Source organism: Talpa occidentalis, unplaced genomic scaffold, assembly GCF_014898055.3.
Source record: "Talpa occidentalis isolate TD23 unplaced genomic scaffold, MPIMG_talOcc4v2.1 talOcc4.5, whole genome shotgun sequence".
Classification (NCBI taxonomy): Eukaryota; Metazoa; Chordata; class Mammalia; order Eulipotyphla; family Talpidae; genus Talpa; species Talpa occidentalis.
In genome coordinates this window covers 107,103,600-107,123,623 of record NW_023604861.1, presented here as the reverse complement: position 1 = coordinate 107,123,623, position 20,024 = coordinate 107,103,600, and the positions used below count along the sequence as shown (strand labels likewise).

The following is a 20,024-nucleotide window of genomic DNA, read 5'->3' as shown; positions in this document are numbered from 1 at the left end:
TCTTGCCTGCTGGGGAGGAGGAAAATACAGAGTATCTTCCCAGAACATTGACAGTGTTTACTAATTTAACACATTAAATGAAAGATATGGCACTAGTAAACAAACAGGTGCTTGTGTATATAAGAATATGTTGGCTGTTTTGGTTATCAGTTTTTATTCCACTAAGTCACAACTATCACCAGGTAACAGATAATTTAAAACCTTCATCAGTTTTAAGCCTATGAAACTTTAAAAAGACTTAATTGTCCAAAAATCTCCTTTGAAATCTATTAGTGTGAATAATAATGGTCAATAAATATAAATATATTCTGTTTTTTAAGTTAGGGACTGAACTAAGCTCTTTGTATGTACTACTATCTCAATTAATGTGGTACACCACATACCTTTGTCTTCTTCAGTTTGCTCATTTTTTTCTCTCATCTAGTTAGTGGAGTTTAAGAATTAATCCTCCGGCAAACCACAGAAATGGTCTTTATAAGCATTTTCCTTAATACATGACCTGTCCTTTTACCTCCTTCCCCCAAATATTTCTTCCTCTGTGCATAAACCATTTCCCCTAAAATTCACATTTATGCACATCTCCTTGGACCAAGTTTTTAAGCTGATTTCTAAAAGTTTGATTCCCTGGACTATTGCTTCTGTTCTGGTGTTACTTAAAAGCTGCTCATCCATTCTAAACTTTGCTCTGTTCATGGAATATAGCCTTAGGGGCAAGTTGTGCTATTTCTATGAGTCAAACTCTGTCCTTCAACAAATGTCAATAGGTACTATCTGCAGACACCTCAGGACATAACTTTAGCAAGCTGAATTTACTCTACCACCATATAGATAACTGCATTGCAAGTTTGTAAACCATGGTTTTGCAACAAAAATAAGGTATTAGAAAAGAAAAGAAGAACAGAAGTTACAGAGTAAAGATAATAAATAACTCTTCAGTCACAGAAGACAAGACCAAGGTGACATCTTTTGACAGTTGCCGGAGTATTCCTCGGGGGGAGTGGAAGGGAGGAAGGGAGTTGTTGTTGGAGGAGAAATGTTTTCCCAGACAAAAACAAATACTTTAGAGAATAAAAATAGCTATTACTAATACTCACCAGGGTCTCTTACCTTCATGTAAGGGTTTCCAGCTAAAATATAAGATGTTCAGTTAAATTTCAATTTTAGTAAAGAAAAACAATTTAATGTATAAGTCAATTATTGTTTGAAATTCAAATTCAACTAGATGTCATGTGTATTTATAAATATACATATATGTAAATATAATATATAATATATACACACATATATATATGAAATCTGGCAACTCTACACTGATTATAAAAATGTATCACTCTCCTACCCAGAAACAATAGGGCAAGTAACCAATTCTTAGAAATTTTAATAAACATAGTGTGTCAGTCTCAGAATGAGTTTATGAAAAAACCTAGAAACTTTTCCAGTTTCTCTTTCTTCTTCAATGACCAGCACAGAGATTTTATAATGTGTCCTATCCTGGATAATGATAGCAGTAATCATGTTTATTAACCATTGTTCTCTCCCTGGAAACATTGAAAAACCACATATAAGTTTGAAGGGTTGATAAAGGGCCTACTTACCTAATCTTTATCTTATATTTATTTGACTTATTTATACTATCTTGAATTTTCTTCTCTGAATACCTACTTCTAGACCCTCACCTAATGGCCTCAATGATCCTTCAATACAGACCATCACAGGCATCCTGACTCCATCCCAGAGAAACAGGGAAAGAGGTCTTATCAGGTTGACTTGAGAACACCCTGGGACCAACAAACTTGCACACTCTAAATAGGTGCTGCCATGAGCCACATAAAGACCAAGCATTCTCTTAGCTGAAGGAAATTTAATAGGATTAGTGTGCACAGAAAGAGAAGATAGATTTTTCTTGTAATGCCTATCAAATACACATGAACCTCCCTCTCAGATTTATGAAACCCAATTTTCTTACTTATCAAATATATTTAGTATAACATCATGGTGTAAAGTATCAATCATTCAAAAGAAATGGATACTTTATATACAGGGCCAACATCACACAGAAGAAATGAAAGGAATGTGTGACATTTTTGATATATAATATACTTTAAATATTTTTTCTAAATATTCAATTGAATGAACCAAAGAATGAATCAATTTAAAAGTGCATACTTCCCAGAATTAGCCTTTTCAAACCTCATCTTTACGTTTATTACAAGAAAAAAATGTTAAGCTAATACTATATAGTCACCCTTTATTCACAGATGCAGAGCAAGGGCTAAAATTAAAAAAATTATTATCATAAAAAATGGACAATTAGGAATAACATTATATCCTAATCTCCCCCCTGGTGAAAGATACATGGAAATTTTGTGAGCTTTGGGATTAAAGCAGAGAGGTTTTATAGTAAGAATTGCACCCATTTTGGAGGATATTTTCCCCTCACACTCTCATTTGAAGCATAACCCACTACTGCAAAACTGATGTGGTTTGGTGGTTAACTCAGGGACATATAGTATACAACTTCTCTAATAAGAAATTTCTGAGAATGAGGTTTTATTTTCCTACCAAGGATCACATCTCTGACTCAAAAATACAAATTTGCAATGTAAAAAAGCCAGTAAATTAATTTTAGTTTTAAATAAAGAAACCTAGGTACATGAGAGCCAGTTCATTTCCTCCTTGTGAATTGAAAAGAACCACAGGAATACAACTGACACTGACCACCTGGTTAAAAGTGGAGGTTCTATTATTATAATTAGGATTATCTTTGTCCTGGGTCCTTATCTCTCACCACAGACTCTTCTTAAACACGAAACTTTCTGAGGTACTGACAACAGACCTAAGTCACTACTCAAAAATTTTCGTCCACACTGGGTTATTCCCTGATTAGATAGTTATCAAGCACCAGGGAGTTTTGAACTGAACTTACTTGATAATTACTTCTTTCCTCCTAGTCTTTCAGAGTATTATGTGATATGATTTTGGTGAGTTAGATTTGCTAATGGTTCTCAGGTTTAAACATGACAACTGAAGAGCAGGTAATGTACTTACCTACAGGCTGTTTGTTTTCTTAAGAGTTCTTCTCTGACCCAAATAACTATAGGAGACAGATTTGGGTGAGATAGGGTCTATACTAATTAATCCATTTCTAAAGTATTTTACAACATGATGACATAATTAGCCCTATCTTATTCATGAGGGCACTGAAGTTGAGTATATACATGAAATTTGTTTCAAATCATATAGCTATTAAGTGATGAGTTGGATATTGATCTAATTTTAAGAATTAGGAGAACAGGCTCTAAACCAAACTTGTTTGTATTTAAATTAATACTACATCACTTACTAGCTATAGAGCTTTATTGCCTATACTTTCCCTATCACTCATTGCTGCTAGCCACATTGGCAACCTCTTTGCACTTTCTATTCCCTCATTCCAGAACGAGATCTCTGCAGGTATCCACATGATTTACTGTCTTGCCACATTTATGTCTGTTCTCAGATATCAACTTAATTTATTCCATCAATAATACATACATATATAATATTATTCTGGAACTTAAAATGAATCAGGAAGTAGACAAATGTCCCTGCCCTGACAAAACTTATATTCTAGTAGTGAGGAAAAAAGAAAAAAGAATTATTTTTTAAAAGGCATTCATGTTGTATTAAGTGGTGATATGTGCTATGAAAAAAAGAGAAAATGAGACCATGGAACTAAAGCAGATCCCTTATCAATTTAGCCAAAAATGGTGGGATGCAAGAAGATGTCAACATAGACTTGATGTGGAATATGGGGCAAATACTAGGGTTAAAGGTTTTAAACTTTGGAACCAAACTGCTAGAATGATGGAATTGTCAGTTGTTTCCTGCAGATTTTCTAGGTCCCTGAAAGCTCCCTTCTCAGTCCAACTAGTCTCAGGAACTTTTCTGAAGTGGAAATTTTGATATCCATTGATTTAAGTGCACCAGGAAGAAGCTAAAAATTAACTCACATGTGACTTGATACCCTCCCACTCAGGAAAATTAAGAAAGCAATAAAAACAATCTTACTTTAGTAAATTGCATCTGATCAAGTACTATCCACAAGTAAGATATTCCCACAAATCAAGATACTGCTGCCTGTAGTCGGCAAACAGTAAGTCCTTTTCCATGATGATATGTTGGTTTAATATGCACTGTCTAGTATTGGTACAAGGATATTACTTTATATGTAGATTCACTTGTATATAAAGAATAAGTTACAAGCAAAAATTAAATAGACTGTGGTACTATGGTTATTTCTGGAGTCATGTATTAGTAAAATTAAATTACAGTCCTCTTTATAAAAATGAGTTAATGCCTTTATAGTAATATGTCCTCAAATTATTATGAAGGCCTAGCATCCAGTATCTACGACCAGTTTGGGCTAAAAATAATTTTTGAAAGTAGAATCAATATACTTATGTTCTATAATGTTCTGCTTGAAGAATTTTATTATACTGTGATGTAGACAGGGATACCGGAAAAGAATGATAAAGCAGAGGAAAAGCATGGTTAGCTTAACTTTCATGTTCCTCAAAAACAAATTTCTGGTATGAGTTATTCTTCAGTAACTATACCATAGTAGCAAAAAATCACTGCCTCCCACACCCCCACAAATACAAATTAATATCTATACCACTATTCTGAGCTAGTATAATACAAATCCTGTTTTTTTTTTTTAATTTTCTTCAAATGTGTGTTAATAAGTCCCTATGTTGAGAGTGTCCTATTATCAGCCTGGCACATGTTTGGATGTGATCATTGAACAGGGATCCTATTTAACTCTGTCCCTCCCTTTTACCATCTTACCTTCCACATCTCATTTCATTCCTTAGTAACCTCTCCCTTGGCCCAGTCAACAAATGTATAAATCAGTTATCTATGCAGGAAATTTTTGGAATAATGTCAAATATTGGAATATATTTTTCATCAATTTGTCAGGCATCAGTAACTTGTAGACACTGAGTTTATCAGATATTTAAGTTTTGGTCTATGTCATGCCAAAGAACAGATGAGGATGTGTTTCTTTCATTAAATTAGTCAAATATTTAGGCACATTATGTGAGGGATTTCTTGAAAGCTTCTAATCATACTTTTCTTTCCAGAGATTTACTCAGGACTTCATTCTGTCTGTGCCACACTGCAGCACTAAAATCTTATTTCTCCAACTTTCCAAAGGAAGTTTCTGAAGATATTTTATAAGAACATTCTCCAACATTTGTACTAAGATAATATTGATATTTTCTCTACATATCCATTACAGTCTAGCTGAAACAATTTGAGATGCTTGAAGTTATGAGTAGATAGCAAAAGTGTATCTAGCAGTGAATGTAATCACATAGTAAGAAGAAAATAAGGCTATTAAAATAATTCAGTACCCTTAAAATTATATCAAAGCATTGCATGAATTTTTAATAATCTCCATCACTAGTGGATGTTCAGGAGAGAAAAAGTAATCAATGTAGTGTTCCATCATAACATCAAAATGAACTGGGGAGAGAAGACTGGTTCCCTGTCAGTCTTTGACTAGTATCCTAATCTGCTCTTTGAAGATCACCCTAACTTCTCAGATTTAGAGAGCTCAATGCCATTATTTCAGACTTAGCCATATTATCTCAAATTGCATTTTTTTAAAGAATTATTTATTTATGCATACAAGAGCTGGGGCACAGGCCAGAGATGCAGGGGGTGAGAGGATACACCAGAGACAGAGTGGGGAACAGAACAGGCAGACTGACAGAAATACACTGCTAAGGGGAGCAGCGGGCAAGACAGGAGCATCTGCTACACAATGTGGGTTGCTCCCTGGCCAGCCGGTGATCAAACTCATGCTGCAGAGGTTGCGGATTGCTTCATAGTGCAGTGCTTAACCCCTTGCGCCACTAGGGAGGCCCCTCAACTTACATTTTTATTCCCATTTCAGGGAAAATGCTAACAATTATTGATTAATTAATATATGGCATTTAATAAAGATGGGAAAAGGTATTACATAATGGTATCAAGTAATGAAAGAAGAAATACATAATGTTGTAAAGATCATCCACTACAAAAATTGTGCTGTCACACTTTATTTCCAGTATTCCTCCATGGTCTCTCAGGCCACCTTCCCGTCAGATATTAGTGCTTAAGGGATACAGTGCCCTAATAAATTATTTTCTAGATTCTCTGTGGAATCTACAGTTTTCCTATTCTCAACAGCTTATGAATCTTCAAATGTATACCTCATATTTGATAACATAATGGGTCTTATTCTCTTTCTTGGTGTACCTAAAAGAAAGACAATATTTCTTCTTAATTTAAAAAGGAGTAAATCTTGAAAACTCTAGAAAATGTAAATAGTAAACAAATGCATATCCCCCCCAACACACTTCAATTTTTTGATAACTGTACCTGCAAATCATTTATTATTATTTAGGGGGGAACTTACACCAAGGTAAACTTACAGTTAGATAGTTGATTTTAATACATAGAAACCGTAGAAGGAGGGCAAGTGGGAGAAACAAATGTTTGTTAAGTTATCTTAGTTGGTCAGTAATTGTTCAGCATAATTAATCGATCAATCAATCTTAGATAGGACCACTTCCATTTTGGGGTCATGAAATTTTCACCATTTTTTTCTGCGATATAGTCGACAATAGATTAAGTCAACCAGTTGCATATATCTTACCTAGGCATTTATTTTCATAGTCTAATCAGTTGGATTTTAACAGATTCCTGAAGGCTCTGTGTAATAGGGAACTGGAAAGTTGTACAAGAAAGATAGGTTATTTGACATTGTTGCTTCCTCTTTAATTAGCATGATATGATAAATCTGCAAATAAACTTACCCATAATTTTAGTTAAAAGCTTTTTTAGCATACTTCGTAACGTAGATCTGCAGATTTTCCTTTCTTCTGCAAAAAATAAATCAGCCATAATTCTAATTAAAAAATTTTTAGCATACTTCCTTCTGACACAATGCTATTTAGTTTTCCTTAGTGTAATTAAAATCTTATTCCTCTTGGTAATTGAGGTGTAACTTTACAGATTTACTATTTCCCTGTCCACTCTTTTGCCAAGATGAAATAGAATTGAAAGAATGTTTCCCCTCCTGCCTCATAAAACAAAACAAAGCAAAATGGAAATTTGTTTATCTAACTATTACAAATGGAAAAACATTTTAGGGTTCTCCTTGTGGGGTGGCAAAACTCAACTTTTTATTCAAGGGACACATATTTGAATAAGAGTTCAGTTTGCTCTATACACCCACACACAGACAAGCAGCCCCAAAACTAGACCTAGGAAACAGGATTAGCAAGTTAATGAAGGCACAGATCTAAGTCATGTTACACAATGCAACTATATTTTTAATTAAATTAATTTTTATTTGTATGTATTTGAAACATTTTGTCTAGTTGTCAATCAATTTGGAACTCAGGTCTAAGAAGGGATCTTTTTTTTTTTTTTTAAAGATTTATTTATTTATTTATTCAAGCAGTGGATACAGTCAGAAGCACGGGAGGGTGAGAGAATTCACCAGAGCCAGAGCAGGGAAGAGAACAGACAGACTGACGAAATACACTGCTGACAGGAGCAGCGGGCATGGCAGGAGAGGTCTGTAGTGCCATGTGGGACCCTCACAGGTGGCCAGGCATGGAACCTGCGCTGCAGAGGCTGTGGGCAGCTTCGCAGCCCAGTGCTCAACCACTGCGCCACTAGGGGAGGCCCTAAGAAGGGATCTTTATAATTATTACCCACAAACTAAACAGTAGAATTTGGGAGGAAAAAGATTCCCCTTGATCTCATCAGATCACAGGGGCAAATTCCCTCAGCCCTCTGGTTTCTTTGACTGGTAGAATAATCAAAACAGCATTATACCAGTTAGCAGAGGAAAAATATAAATTTTCAGTGATTATGTGGACCCCCATCTTAGCCAGAGAGAATAGTGCTTAAATCCTGAACTAAGGAATGGGGTACAGGTCCAGAGTGCCAAGGAGGCAGGATTGAGACTTTACAAGATTAAGAGGGTGTGACTTTATGGATTACTTTTGCAAATAAAGATGGGTTTGTCAGGACATTTTACATAAAATAGTATAGCTGGATAATGCCCCCAAATCTTCATTTTTCCAGGAAGTTAAAGGGAGCACTTCTTCAATTTGGGGGTAATGTAAGAGCTTCTCCCTAGCTTCCAGGCTTCAATTGGTCTTCACTCAAAATAGCCTACATGTCCTATGGAGACAAGCTCTGAGAATATTGTGGTGGTCTTCTCTGAGCACTTTCAGCCTATAACTTTTACTCCCAGAATAAAGTTTTATGTGTACCTCCATCACAGAGAACAAACATCACATGTTCCTTATGAATTTCAGTAGAACTGTGACACCCAAAATAGTAGCCATTAGTCACACAAGGTTCCTGGGCATTGACATGTAAGTGATCTGAATTAAGAGGTAAATGTAAAATATATACTGGATTACAAAAATTTGTTTTTAAATAATGTCTCAATAAATTTTACAATGATTACATGTTAATGTGGAAATATGTTAGAAATATTGGATTAGCTAAAATGTATTGTCAAAGTTATCTTTACATATTTCTTATTTTTTAAAAGTAACTACTAGAAAATTCAAACTTTGGCATATAGCTTATGTTTTATTTCCATTGGGCAGCAGTTGGTTTTAACAATGGGAAAAGTGCTATTCTGTCCTAAGCTATGCAAAATGTCAAGACCTGGAAAGTTTGGGCAAATATAATTAAATTAAAATTAAATTAAAACTTAGAGGATGAAACAATGACTCTGGTAATTAGAGGCATTATATAATGCCTATAACTGATTCCTATATTATTGAAGTTTCTATTTGGGGTTATGCTGTATTCTCTTACACTTTACTCATTATAATTATACGTAGTGTTTCCATGTGGCAAAACAGGACCTGTGGCAAAACAGGAATCTGGGGCAGGAGGGAGGTTGATTAGGTCCGTGTAATTATACTCATTTGAGGATCTTTATATTTTAATAGTAAATAAAAAAAAGTTTTCTGCATTATAAAGGACAAGTGTATCGGCCTCCCTATTTTTTTGTTTATTTGTGTTTCCTTGAAAATGTAATAAATTTAACTCTTTATGATAACCTTTGAAATAGAAAAAAAACCTTTCTAGAGATCAAGCCTACTTTCCAGTTTTTACAATGTAGAGATATGTCTAAAGTTGTGGATCAAATAACTTCAAGACATGTCAAAACTTACCTGGAGGGCTCAGGAGTTCCTTATGAGAAGTACAGGAGATGGTAGGGAGATGCAGTCATTAATTTCTCAAGATCATGAATTATTTTTCCCTCTTCTCTCATTGTATGAGATTTTGTCCTAACTTCATAGTCATGGTTGTGTCTCCTTATAATCATGTAAATCAGTTAATGTTTACTCAGTACTATGCATTCTCATGTCTATAATGGTATGGAGAGATATTTTAAGGTGGGATTATCTTATTTCTTGAACAGTGTTTAACCTGTGGTCTAAGTGTGAGTAGATATAAATATCTATTGAATATAAATGTTAATACAGCATTAAGGAATTATGGTATATGAGCCAAAACTAAAGTGGTCACTTGCTGAAATATGAAAGAGTATTCCAAAGCTAAGTAATTTACCAGCTTCCTGTTTAGACACTAGGAAAATATACATGCATTATTAAAAAATTAAAGCTGAAAAGTATTCTAGCTTTCATTGAAACTACTCACTTATTCTATATATAAAATTAGTACAGAGAGAGTGGAAGTGACTTACTTAAGGATACATCTCAAGGAAAATAGAACAATTAGAATTAGAACCCAAGGTCAAAGTCTGTGTAGAATGCTACTGAGATTTATTTTCTTTGATCCAGTCTTATTTTGCTATAACTTATCTCCTGGGGATTTACCCCAACTATAGTACTTAATAAAAATGGGATATGAAGAGAAAATGATTATTGTTCATGCCAACAGATATCAAAAGAACACTTTATCAGCCAGCTCATATCGCACTAACTCTCTTCCCAATACAGCATTCTTATATACTTTCTGAATATATAGGCTATTTTTCTTAGCTTCCTTTAAGGCAGCTCTTCAAGATGATCATTGAATGAACCAGAATCTATATATTTTGTCTTCTACTGGGTTCTCTGTCTCATCATCAGATGTCTTTAGCTTGACTCTCTTCCTGCATCTTCTAACTCCCTCATTCAAATAAAAATTTTGGCCAAAGTCAACAACAACAAAATCTTTCTCAGTATTTTTTTTTAATTGAGATAGAGCTCACCACTCTCCTAAGTTCCCTCTTCTGAGATTGTAGTCTATTCCATGAAAATGTTCAAAGCATTAAAATGAAGAGATGTAGACTCAAAGTAATATTACACTTTGATAAAAAAGATGTTTACAGAGATAGCTTTACAATATTATCAAGTGGTCCGTAGTGGAAAGATAGAAAGTAAGATTTATTTATTCAAAAATATAGGAGTTCTAGCTCAAAGAAATGGTATGCACTCTTTGATATTTAAGATATATCATTTTCAGTTTGGTAACTTCATTGAGATTCACCACAAAAATGCTTGTAGAGATGGAAATGACTTTTTAAAGAAAGGGAATTTATTTTCAATGAATTTGGAAACCACAAAAAGAAAAAATCGAACAGCCATATAGATATATTTCTCCAAGGATGCAATCTCTACTTCTTTGAAAGTATTAAAAGACAATGACTATTCTGAAAACTAAAATGTCTTTACTGTATAATAAACCAGCTGGCCCTACAGTAGAGCTATTTTAAATATATCTATTTCCATAAATGCAGGCCTCTCCTTTCACATGATAAAAATGAACCAAAAGGAATCCTTGTCCATATGTAAATGTTGCTGACTTCTTCACTGATTTTTATCACAAGAGTTCATTTATGATAACTTTGATCTTCAGAGCTCATTCAAAAAAATAAGCAAACATCCATTTAAAGACGTCATTAAGAAATGGAATTCTGTTGTTATGTTGATATATGGAATTGGTACCAGACACTGATTTAGAAATAGTTTGTTCTTACCCTACAGTAGTAGATTACTCTAGGACTGGGCCATATTTCTATCATGACTTCATCCAAGCAAGAATGTATAGGTACCTTTAATTCAATGAAGCACAAAATCAGTTCCTTGGCATAAAAATTAATGTAATAAGGTCCCTAATCTGACTCTGAATTATGCCTGACTTTTCTTACCTCTGTCACCTCAGGCTACAGCTTGTTATTCATCTGTTTATTACCTCTGCTAAGAGAACATTTATAATGACCACATTGCCAAAACCTGGCCCTCTGAACAGGGATGAACATTTTTATTATTATTTTAATGATAAAGAAAAGCTTTAGATTTTATTCATATTTTTTTGCTGACTAAACTAATGTTCATATATTAAACAATAATATTTTTCAGGGCAAGATTTCAGTTTGTTTATTTCTTTTCATTTGTTTTTGTTTGCTTATTCTTGTTGCCAGAAGAAATCGCTGCCCTACTATGCTCTTGAAACCAAAAAAAATGATTTACCACTCTATACTTTTAGATTTTTTTTAATTTAGTTCGTGTTAATTTAGTGTCATTTCTGTGTAAATGCCAGAGTGGTTAAGAGGGAAATGGTTTGAATACTCAGACAATTGATCCATATAAGTAAGGATCATGCTCATGTTTTCCTTCTGCAGCATATTTCCTTCCAACATACACTTTGTACTGTACATAACTCCATTTTCATTCAGACACAAAGAGTAGACTTATAGGAAATTAACTTCCTGTAATAGCTTTGTTCTGAATTATTCACTTTTAAATGATATCATTTGAAAAAATTACCTTTAATGATGAGTCATTATTTTCCTAAGAATATCATTAGATTCATGTATCTAATATGTGCTTATTACTCAACTATTTTTCTCATTTTTAAAAAACCAAGTTTTTACTGTCCTCAATTATTATTCTGTCATTTATTTAATAATTATTTACTCTATACTTAATACATGTCATACACTGTGCTAAGGTACTAGATGTAAAATCTTGAGTTAGATACAGTCCTGCTTTCCAGAAACATTGACTGGAGGAGACAAATATTAATCAAATCATTATACATATTAATGTATTTTTTAAACTGTGATTAAAATTGTGTTGAATAAAGTTATGGGGGTCATGAGAATGAATAACAAGAAAACCTAAATTTATTCATCATATTAAGGAAAACTCTCCTAAGAATGCTATTTCAGTTGCAGTTTGAAACATAAAGTATTTAATTAGTAAAGGAAAACCTGAATTTTCCAGAGAAAATGACTTATATAAGTTTCTTGGGGTAGGTGGAAATTGATAGGAAAAAAGTCCACATGGCTAAGGTATATAGAATGAAGAAGTGAACCTGTTATGACTGGAGAGCTTTGCAAACCAAAATAATGGATTTTGATCTAAATACTAAAAGTAAAATTGTTGAAACAATTTATGTGTGTGAGCAATGTAACTCTTCTTGCATTTTTTTTTTTTAGAAGATTTATTTATTTATACAGGAACTGGGATGCAGGCTAGATGTGCAGGAGAGTGAGAGGATTCACCAGAGACAGAGTGGGGAACAGAACAGGCAGACTGACTGAAATACACTGCTGAGGGGAGCAGGGCGAGACAGGAAAGGTCTGCTGCGCCATGTGTGTCTCTTCCCCAGATGGCCCGGATCAAAACTGCCAAGCAGAGACTGCTTACAGCTTCACAGTGCTGTGCTCAATGGCCTGCGCCACCAGGGAGGCCCTCTTCTTGCATTTTTAAATCACTGTAGTTGCAATATGCTGGCTTGGGTTGGGCATGGTTAGCATTGTTGTAGGTAAGGCACTTAGGAAAATAATTCGTAGTAGTTTGAACTAAGATTGAAGTAGCTGGAAGAAAAGAAAAGTATAAATTTAAGAGGTATTTGGAGGTTATCTCGTGAAACTGCAGGGGATAATTGTGAGAGATGTTAGGGTCAATTTAGCACCTTGGTTCATACAATGGATGAATTTCAGTGACATGAAATGAGATAGAAAATATGAGATGCAGTGGACAATATGTTCTTGAAATATTAACTTTATATTCATTTAAAATATCTTAGTAGATATCTTCCTCAGATAGATATTGGCTCAGGGAAAAGATTTGGCTTAAATTTAATTGAAGATTATTATACAGATAGTAATATGCTCGTACTATAGTAATTGCAATAAGAAGACAGACTAAAGTAAGAAATAATGAGAGCCCATAATGAAATTTTTAAAAACTCTTGAATGAAAAAGTAGAGGAGAGTTTAGAGATAATGAAAAAATACAAGGAGACTAAGCATTGGTGTGGATGAGGAAGAGAGATTTTCCAGGAAAAAAATTGCCAAAATTATTAATGGCTCCTGAAAATCTACTAAAATGAATATTGCAAAATGCTGCCCTGCGTTTAGTGTAGTGGAAGTCATTGGTCAGTTAACTAGGAGTCACCTTGGTGGTGTAACAGAGATGGAAACCATTTACTCAGAGTGAGGGTTAAGCAGGAGGTGAGAAAGTTGCCATGCTGGATTATGGCACACATTTAGAGGGTCTGACCTTATAGGAAATAAGAAAGTTAAGTAAAGCAGAAAATGGGGTCTGGAATCAAGAGGAGGTGAAATTGTTTCTGCCATTAGTGTTATTCAGGGAAAAGATTATTTTTTAATATGTAAATAATGATCAAAAATGTACACTTAAAGAAGTGGTTGATTCAAGAAAGATATGTTTTACTTTATAGAATTAAATATCAACTCTGACTATCAAACAGATGCAGAGTACTTCCAAAAATTTCCAGTTCTTTAGCCTGTCCTGAGACATCCTGATTAAGTCTAAATAAGGACATCTGTGATTTTTAAACTTCTCAGCTGATTCTATGGTGTAGCCATAGTAAAGAAACACAGCTCTGTTCAAAAGATTTTTGTGACATGACAGGATGGAAATGTCCTCTATCTATGTAGAAGCTGCTAACTTCATGTGGCTATTGAGTATTTGATTCTATGGCTAGTGCAAATGAAAAACTACTATAAATTTAATTTAATTTTAGTTAATTGATACTACAAAGTGCCCTCCTAGGCTTGATACCTAGATCTATGGGATTAGGTAACAAGCAGATTAATACAAAGATATTGCATTAATTCTTACTATTGGATACATGGCACATCACTGAAAAAGAGTAAATGTGCATTTTGAGTATTTGGGTATTTTTAAACAGTGAGATTTGAGAATTTATGTATGATGGTATAGGAGGAGAAAGAGAAGGAAGATACAGGTAGGCAATTTGGGAGAGAGTAAGTAATTTTTGGAAGAATTTATAAGTCTTCAGAAAAATAAAAGGGAGATATGATAGTTTGTGAGAAAGTGTGTGTAGGTGTGGTATAAATTTCTAGACTCATTACTGTGATAAGAATCAATTTTCCTTGACTGGTGAAACTCCTTTGGAGGCTTTATGACCAATGGAAGATTATGATGGTTGGAAGCTTTGTTCCTAGGCAAATCAAGAGAGTTCAGAGAAAGCCTTTGCTTTCATTTACTGTTTTTCAAGTGCCTTCAGTTCAAAACAGTCAATATACCAAAGCAGCATGTTTTGGGGTGGCATGTCCTGAACTTTTTCTATCTCCAAACCAATTAAACTGCCATCTAATGTATTATTGTCATGAAGGAAAAAGAGAATCCTGAAAATATCCCAATAAATATTTTCTCTATTCTTTTTTTTTTCCTTTGGTCTCAAATAAATATGTTTCTGTCTCATCTTCTCAACCTTAATTTTGCTACAATATATTCTAGGGCAAAGTATGTTAAGGTTCTTTTACTTCAATGTTTTACTTACATCTATGTGCATAGACTTATAGTTACAAGTGGAGTAGTTCACTGCCTGTATGACTTGGTTCATGGTAATTATTGATAGTTAGCAGGACTCTGATACCAGATATTTTGGAGTCACACACTACTGGGTTCTAGAAGAAAAGAGGACCTAAGGAGTAAATGGAGACCCACAATCCTTTGGAGCCTGTGAATGCCAAGAACTATTTCATTTACAATTTTTTTTCTGGGAGACATGACAATCAATATCTGCTACTTCATTCACACTTCCTCACTAAGGATTATTATCTTGGTTTTTAATGACAAGACTGAGTCTAAGAGTTAGTGAAATTTTATTAAAGAAGTGGCTCAATTTAAAAAATAGCTTCTTCACTGCAATTCAGGATTTTATCAGCCCCAGAACGGTGGGAGTGGAACTTGGGTTTTCTCCTTTAAAAGAAGCAATCAAATATTTCAAATTCTGAAGAAAGAGAAATTATAAACTTAACCTCTTAAATTACCCAGTGAGAATTTATTCTAATAGTATGAACTAAGTTTTGTCTTAATTTTAAAATAAAGCATGTGACATTAATTTATTTGCAACATTTGTGTGTGTGTATGAGAGAGAGAAGAAAAGATTCTAAATATATGCTGAATATCAAGTAGAATAGCTCTGCCACAGAAATGCATTAATGAATTAAAAGTTATTATATTTAAAAAAAACAATTACAGTATCCGTACTCTTTGAAGCTTCAGGCACTTCACCACCTTTAGAATTAAGAGTTAATTAGAAATCTAAAATTAAAATTGCTGCATTAATAGAGGTTTCATTATTTTTCAAAGGAGAATCTTAGATCTTTTATTGATATTGTTGCTTTTGAATTACATGATCAGCATAAATTATTTTTACTCTTTGTGATATTTTCAAGCCAATTAATGGTCTTAATTTGTCTTGGAGTTTTAACCATTTGATGATAGAGCATAAGGAAAAATTGCATTTAGAAAGAAAGGAGGGAGGGAGGGAGAATGGATAAAATCAAGTTATTCTAATAATTTCAAATCAGTGAAAGGGGGAAAATCAGTAAATAAATCACCAGGAAAAGAAATTCCAAGATGCCAGATACAGTGAAAGACAAGAATGAAAAAGGCAAGGCATTTTCCTGGAAACAGGGGATTTGTTTGAACGTACAAATGCTAAATAGTGAGTCTCTAAGGCATCTTCTACAATGTGTCTCTCAAAATACCAGCTGTCAGATTTTCTCAGAAGAAACTAGACCAAGAGAAAAATATCCATGGAGATTAAAACTTGGAGGTCAGACAAAAAGCAGCTGAGTCGTCAAATAACTCACCAATAAAATCTAAAATTCAAAACCCAAACCTTTCATACAGAACTCCTAATCATCTGTTTATACTATTCTTAAATATGAACTGATATCTCAAGATCACCATGGGTCTAAGTATAGAAACTAGAGTAAATAATTAAGGAAAAATGAGGCAAATTTCTATTCTGGAAGAGAAAAAGTGTCAAAAAAACTCCAAAAGGAACCACAATCATAGTTCACTGTACAGTCCTGTTCTGAACCATATCTATACAATTACAATAGACTAAAGATAATTAATTTGAACAAATACAGTTGACACTTGAACAGCTCAGGGGTTGAGATGACAAATCCCCCAGGCAAGAACTCCTATGTGGTCAAAAATTTGTGTACCACTATTGACCACCTCCAAACAACCACAGTCCTCCTTTGGTATCCATGGGAGATAAGTTTTAAGACACTCTTAGGTAACAATATCTGAGGATACTCAAGCCGCTTATAGTTGATGCTCCATTTCCTCAGGTTCTGCATCCTTGGATTCAACCAACTGACATTAATATTGATTGAATTTGTGAAGGCAGAACTCTAGGAAAAAAAAAAAAGTATAGGTGGTCCTGAACAGTTCAAACCAGTTATTAAAGGATCTACTGTATAACTATATTAGTCCTAATGGGCGGGGTAAGGATTGGAAAGGTGTTAGTGTTGGGGTTGTGAGAGCTAAACCTATTTTTCCATTACCCAAAAGATATCTCAAGACTTCCAAATTCAATAAATAAACTATTAATTTAAAAGCTAAATATAGGGCCTTCGCTGGTGGCGCAGCGATTGAGCGCTGGGCTGCAAAGCTGCCCGCAGCCTCTGCAGCACCGGTTCATTCCCTGGCCACCAGCGAGGGTCCCACATGGTGCTACAGACTTCTCCTGCCACACCAGCTGCTCCCCTCAGCAGTGTGTTTCGTCAGTCGGCCTGTTCTGTTCCCTGCTCTGGCTCTGGTGAATTCTCTCACCCTCCCATGCTTCTGACTGTACCCAGTGCTTGTATAAATAAATTAATTATTTTTTTAAAAAAAGCTAAATATATATAGTTGAAAAATAATTCAAAGAATGACAGTAAATTCAAAAAGAAAACATTTTCGGGCTTCCCCAGTGGTGCAGCAGTTTGAGTGCCTCGCTGTGAAGCTGTCTGCAGCCTCTGCAGTGAATGTTAGGTTCCCGGGTGGCCAGGGAGCAACCCACATGGCATGCCGACCTCCCCTGCCTCGCCCGCTGCTCCCCTCAGCAATGGCTTTGGTCCATGTGCCTGTTCTGTTCCCCACTCTCTTTGGTGAATTCTCTCACCCTCCCGTGCCTCTGACCTGTACTCCAGTTCTTGTATAAATAAATATTTTTTTAAAGATTTATTTATTTATTTATACAAGAACCGGGGTACAGGCCAGAGGCGCGGGAGGGTGAGAGGATTCACCTGAGATAGAGTGGGGAGCAGAACAGGCAGACTGACGAAATACACTGCTGAGGGGGGCAGCGGGCAAGACAGGAGAGGTCTGCTTCGCCATGTGGGATTCTCGCTGGCCGGGATAGAACCAGCGCTGCAGAGGCTGCGGGCAGCTTCACAGCGCTGCACTCAACTGCCTGCGTCACTAGGGGATACCCTAAATAAATAAATCTTTTTTTAAAAAGGAAAAAAAAATTTTCAAGAATAGAAAATTATTTTGGGGGTGGAATTTAGAATCTGGAGAGCTCAAAAGCAAGAGGGATAGAAAAAGACATTGTTGGTTTTCACTATAAGCCTTGAATATCATTTTACTCTACACAATGTATATGTATCACTTTGATAACAAAAAAGTAATGAGAATGCACCTTTGATTTCTAGCCCACGTGTAAGGAACTTGCAAGTCATCACTCTGTCCTAACAAGAAAGAAAAAAAAAAAATCAAACTGAAAAATCAACATCCCTTTTTAGCTGTCAAAGAAATGAGATCACAAGGCAAACCACTAGCACAAATATTGAAAAGAGAGATAAATAGTGACTAGAGAATTACAACCTACTGGAGTAGAAACCCACCAGCTAAAATCTCTGCAATAAGCAATATTAGTTTAGGAAAACCTAAACTGTAACTGAAAAAATTGCTGGAAGCTCAGTGGAGACAAGTCTGAGAAATGAAATCTCCAGAAGAGGCCAGCCATAAAAGTGAGGAAGAAGAGGGAACACTTCTGTGTGATTAAACTTCTGGAGCACTTCCAGAGTCTCAACATGAAGATAAGAGAAAATTTCTTTTGTGCTTCCAGCAAAAGGAGGGGAAATAACCATTAGAGCTTTCTGTTCTTAACAGGTCTACCACAGGGAGAACCTAATTAACCAGAACCTAAACCTAACCAACCCAAGGGAAGGGAAATACTTAACTCCAGCCCACCCTATCCAGCCTGTCACATCTATGGGAGGAGTGAGAAGCACCTGTGAAGTTCACAGTATGGGGACACAGACTCATACAAAGACTGAGACCTAGTATGTTCCCCCACCACACACTCACACACTGTAGCACCATAATACTAAATTCCTATTTGCCAGAGGTCCTTTCTGCCTACTACATCATGTCTGGCTTTCAAAAATAATTTATGATGCATATTAAAAGGCAAAAGTAATTAATAGATAATCTTGATCAACATAGATGAACACTGCAGTCCTTCTGCGGCACAGTTTTACTACTCAAACATTTACTTAATCTAGCGGTAAGAAAATAGAACGAAACAAAACATCTGATAAAGTTATCTTTTGGAACATAATAAAAGAATCATAACTATTTAATCAGAAATAAAAGAGGAAATTAAATGGTCAACTACCAAATAATTTTAACACATTCATGAAACTTGACCCAATACCAGATAAGTATTTGCCTTTGGTCAGTATTGTATGGTAGTGGTATATGATTGGGAAATAAGTCGCAGAGCAATATGATTTTCTTTAAAATAAAGACTTTTTAAAGAAATACTAATTTTTTCTCATATTCCCACAGTAATAAGCAACCATCTTATTAGAAGCAATTTTACCTTTCATGCACACACAAATTAAGATTTAAAAAAAGATTATTAAAGAAGGTCATTGTCAGAATCCCATTTTATTATTGGATTTGAAATAAAAACATTGTAAAAGTGCTAATTGGGGTATGGCCCACAAATAGGAATGTATCAATATCTTCTCCTTAGTCATTTTCAGACACAAAAGATTATAAATCATTCAGACAGCCTGATTTCAGAGGTGAGCCTCACGAAAGTATGAATTATTCTCCACTCCAGAACTAAGGTTATCTCTAACTTTTTCCATTTCCTTCATTAGGACATTGTGTCTTGCGAATCTGAAATTCATTATATAAATGAGTGTCAAACTACCTTATGTTCTTTAGTAATATAATAAGTGTCTTTTTTTCTTCTTTCTGAAACAAGTGAAACCCCAGAACACCATCTTCACAGGGCATGTTGCTCCTTGTAAGAATAGCCTTCAATCAGCTGTTTATTTTCCAGTGAGAACCCACCATAAATATCACCAAGTAAATTGAAGGTTCCAACTACACCTTCACTTTACACAGAAATGAAGACTTTACATTCCTTTGAATAGCTGTTAAAGTTATTGAATCTTAATAAATGTTGACTTATTGAATTTCCCTTAATTTTACGACAATAATTCCTTTTACACTGGGCAATATACATGTGTTTATTAAAGAAAAAATAACTTTCATAACAATTTTGACAGAGATAGCTAACATTTATTGAGCATTCTGTGCACCAGAAATTGTGTCAAGTACTTTATATACATTATTTCAGTTTCTCACAGCTATGATTATTGTAGTGTTTCAATATTATTGCCATTCTAAAAATGAGGAA

The 20,024-nt window shown here is 34.7% G+C and overlaps 1 long non-coding RNA gene across 1 annotated transcript in view; it reads left to right on the top strand.

The window, feature by feature from the left end:
- Positions 1 to 20,024, top strand: part of LOC129146985 (uncharacterized) — a 216,428-nt gene that overhangs the window by 172,124 nt on the left and 24,280 nt on the right. The gene's annotated exons all lie outside the window — the stretch shown is intronic.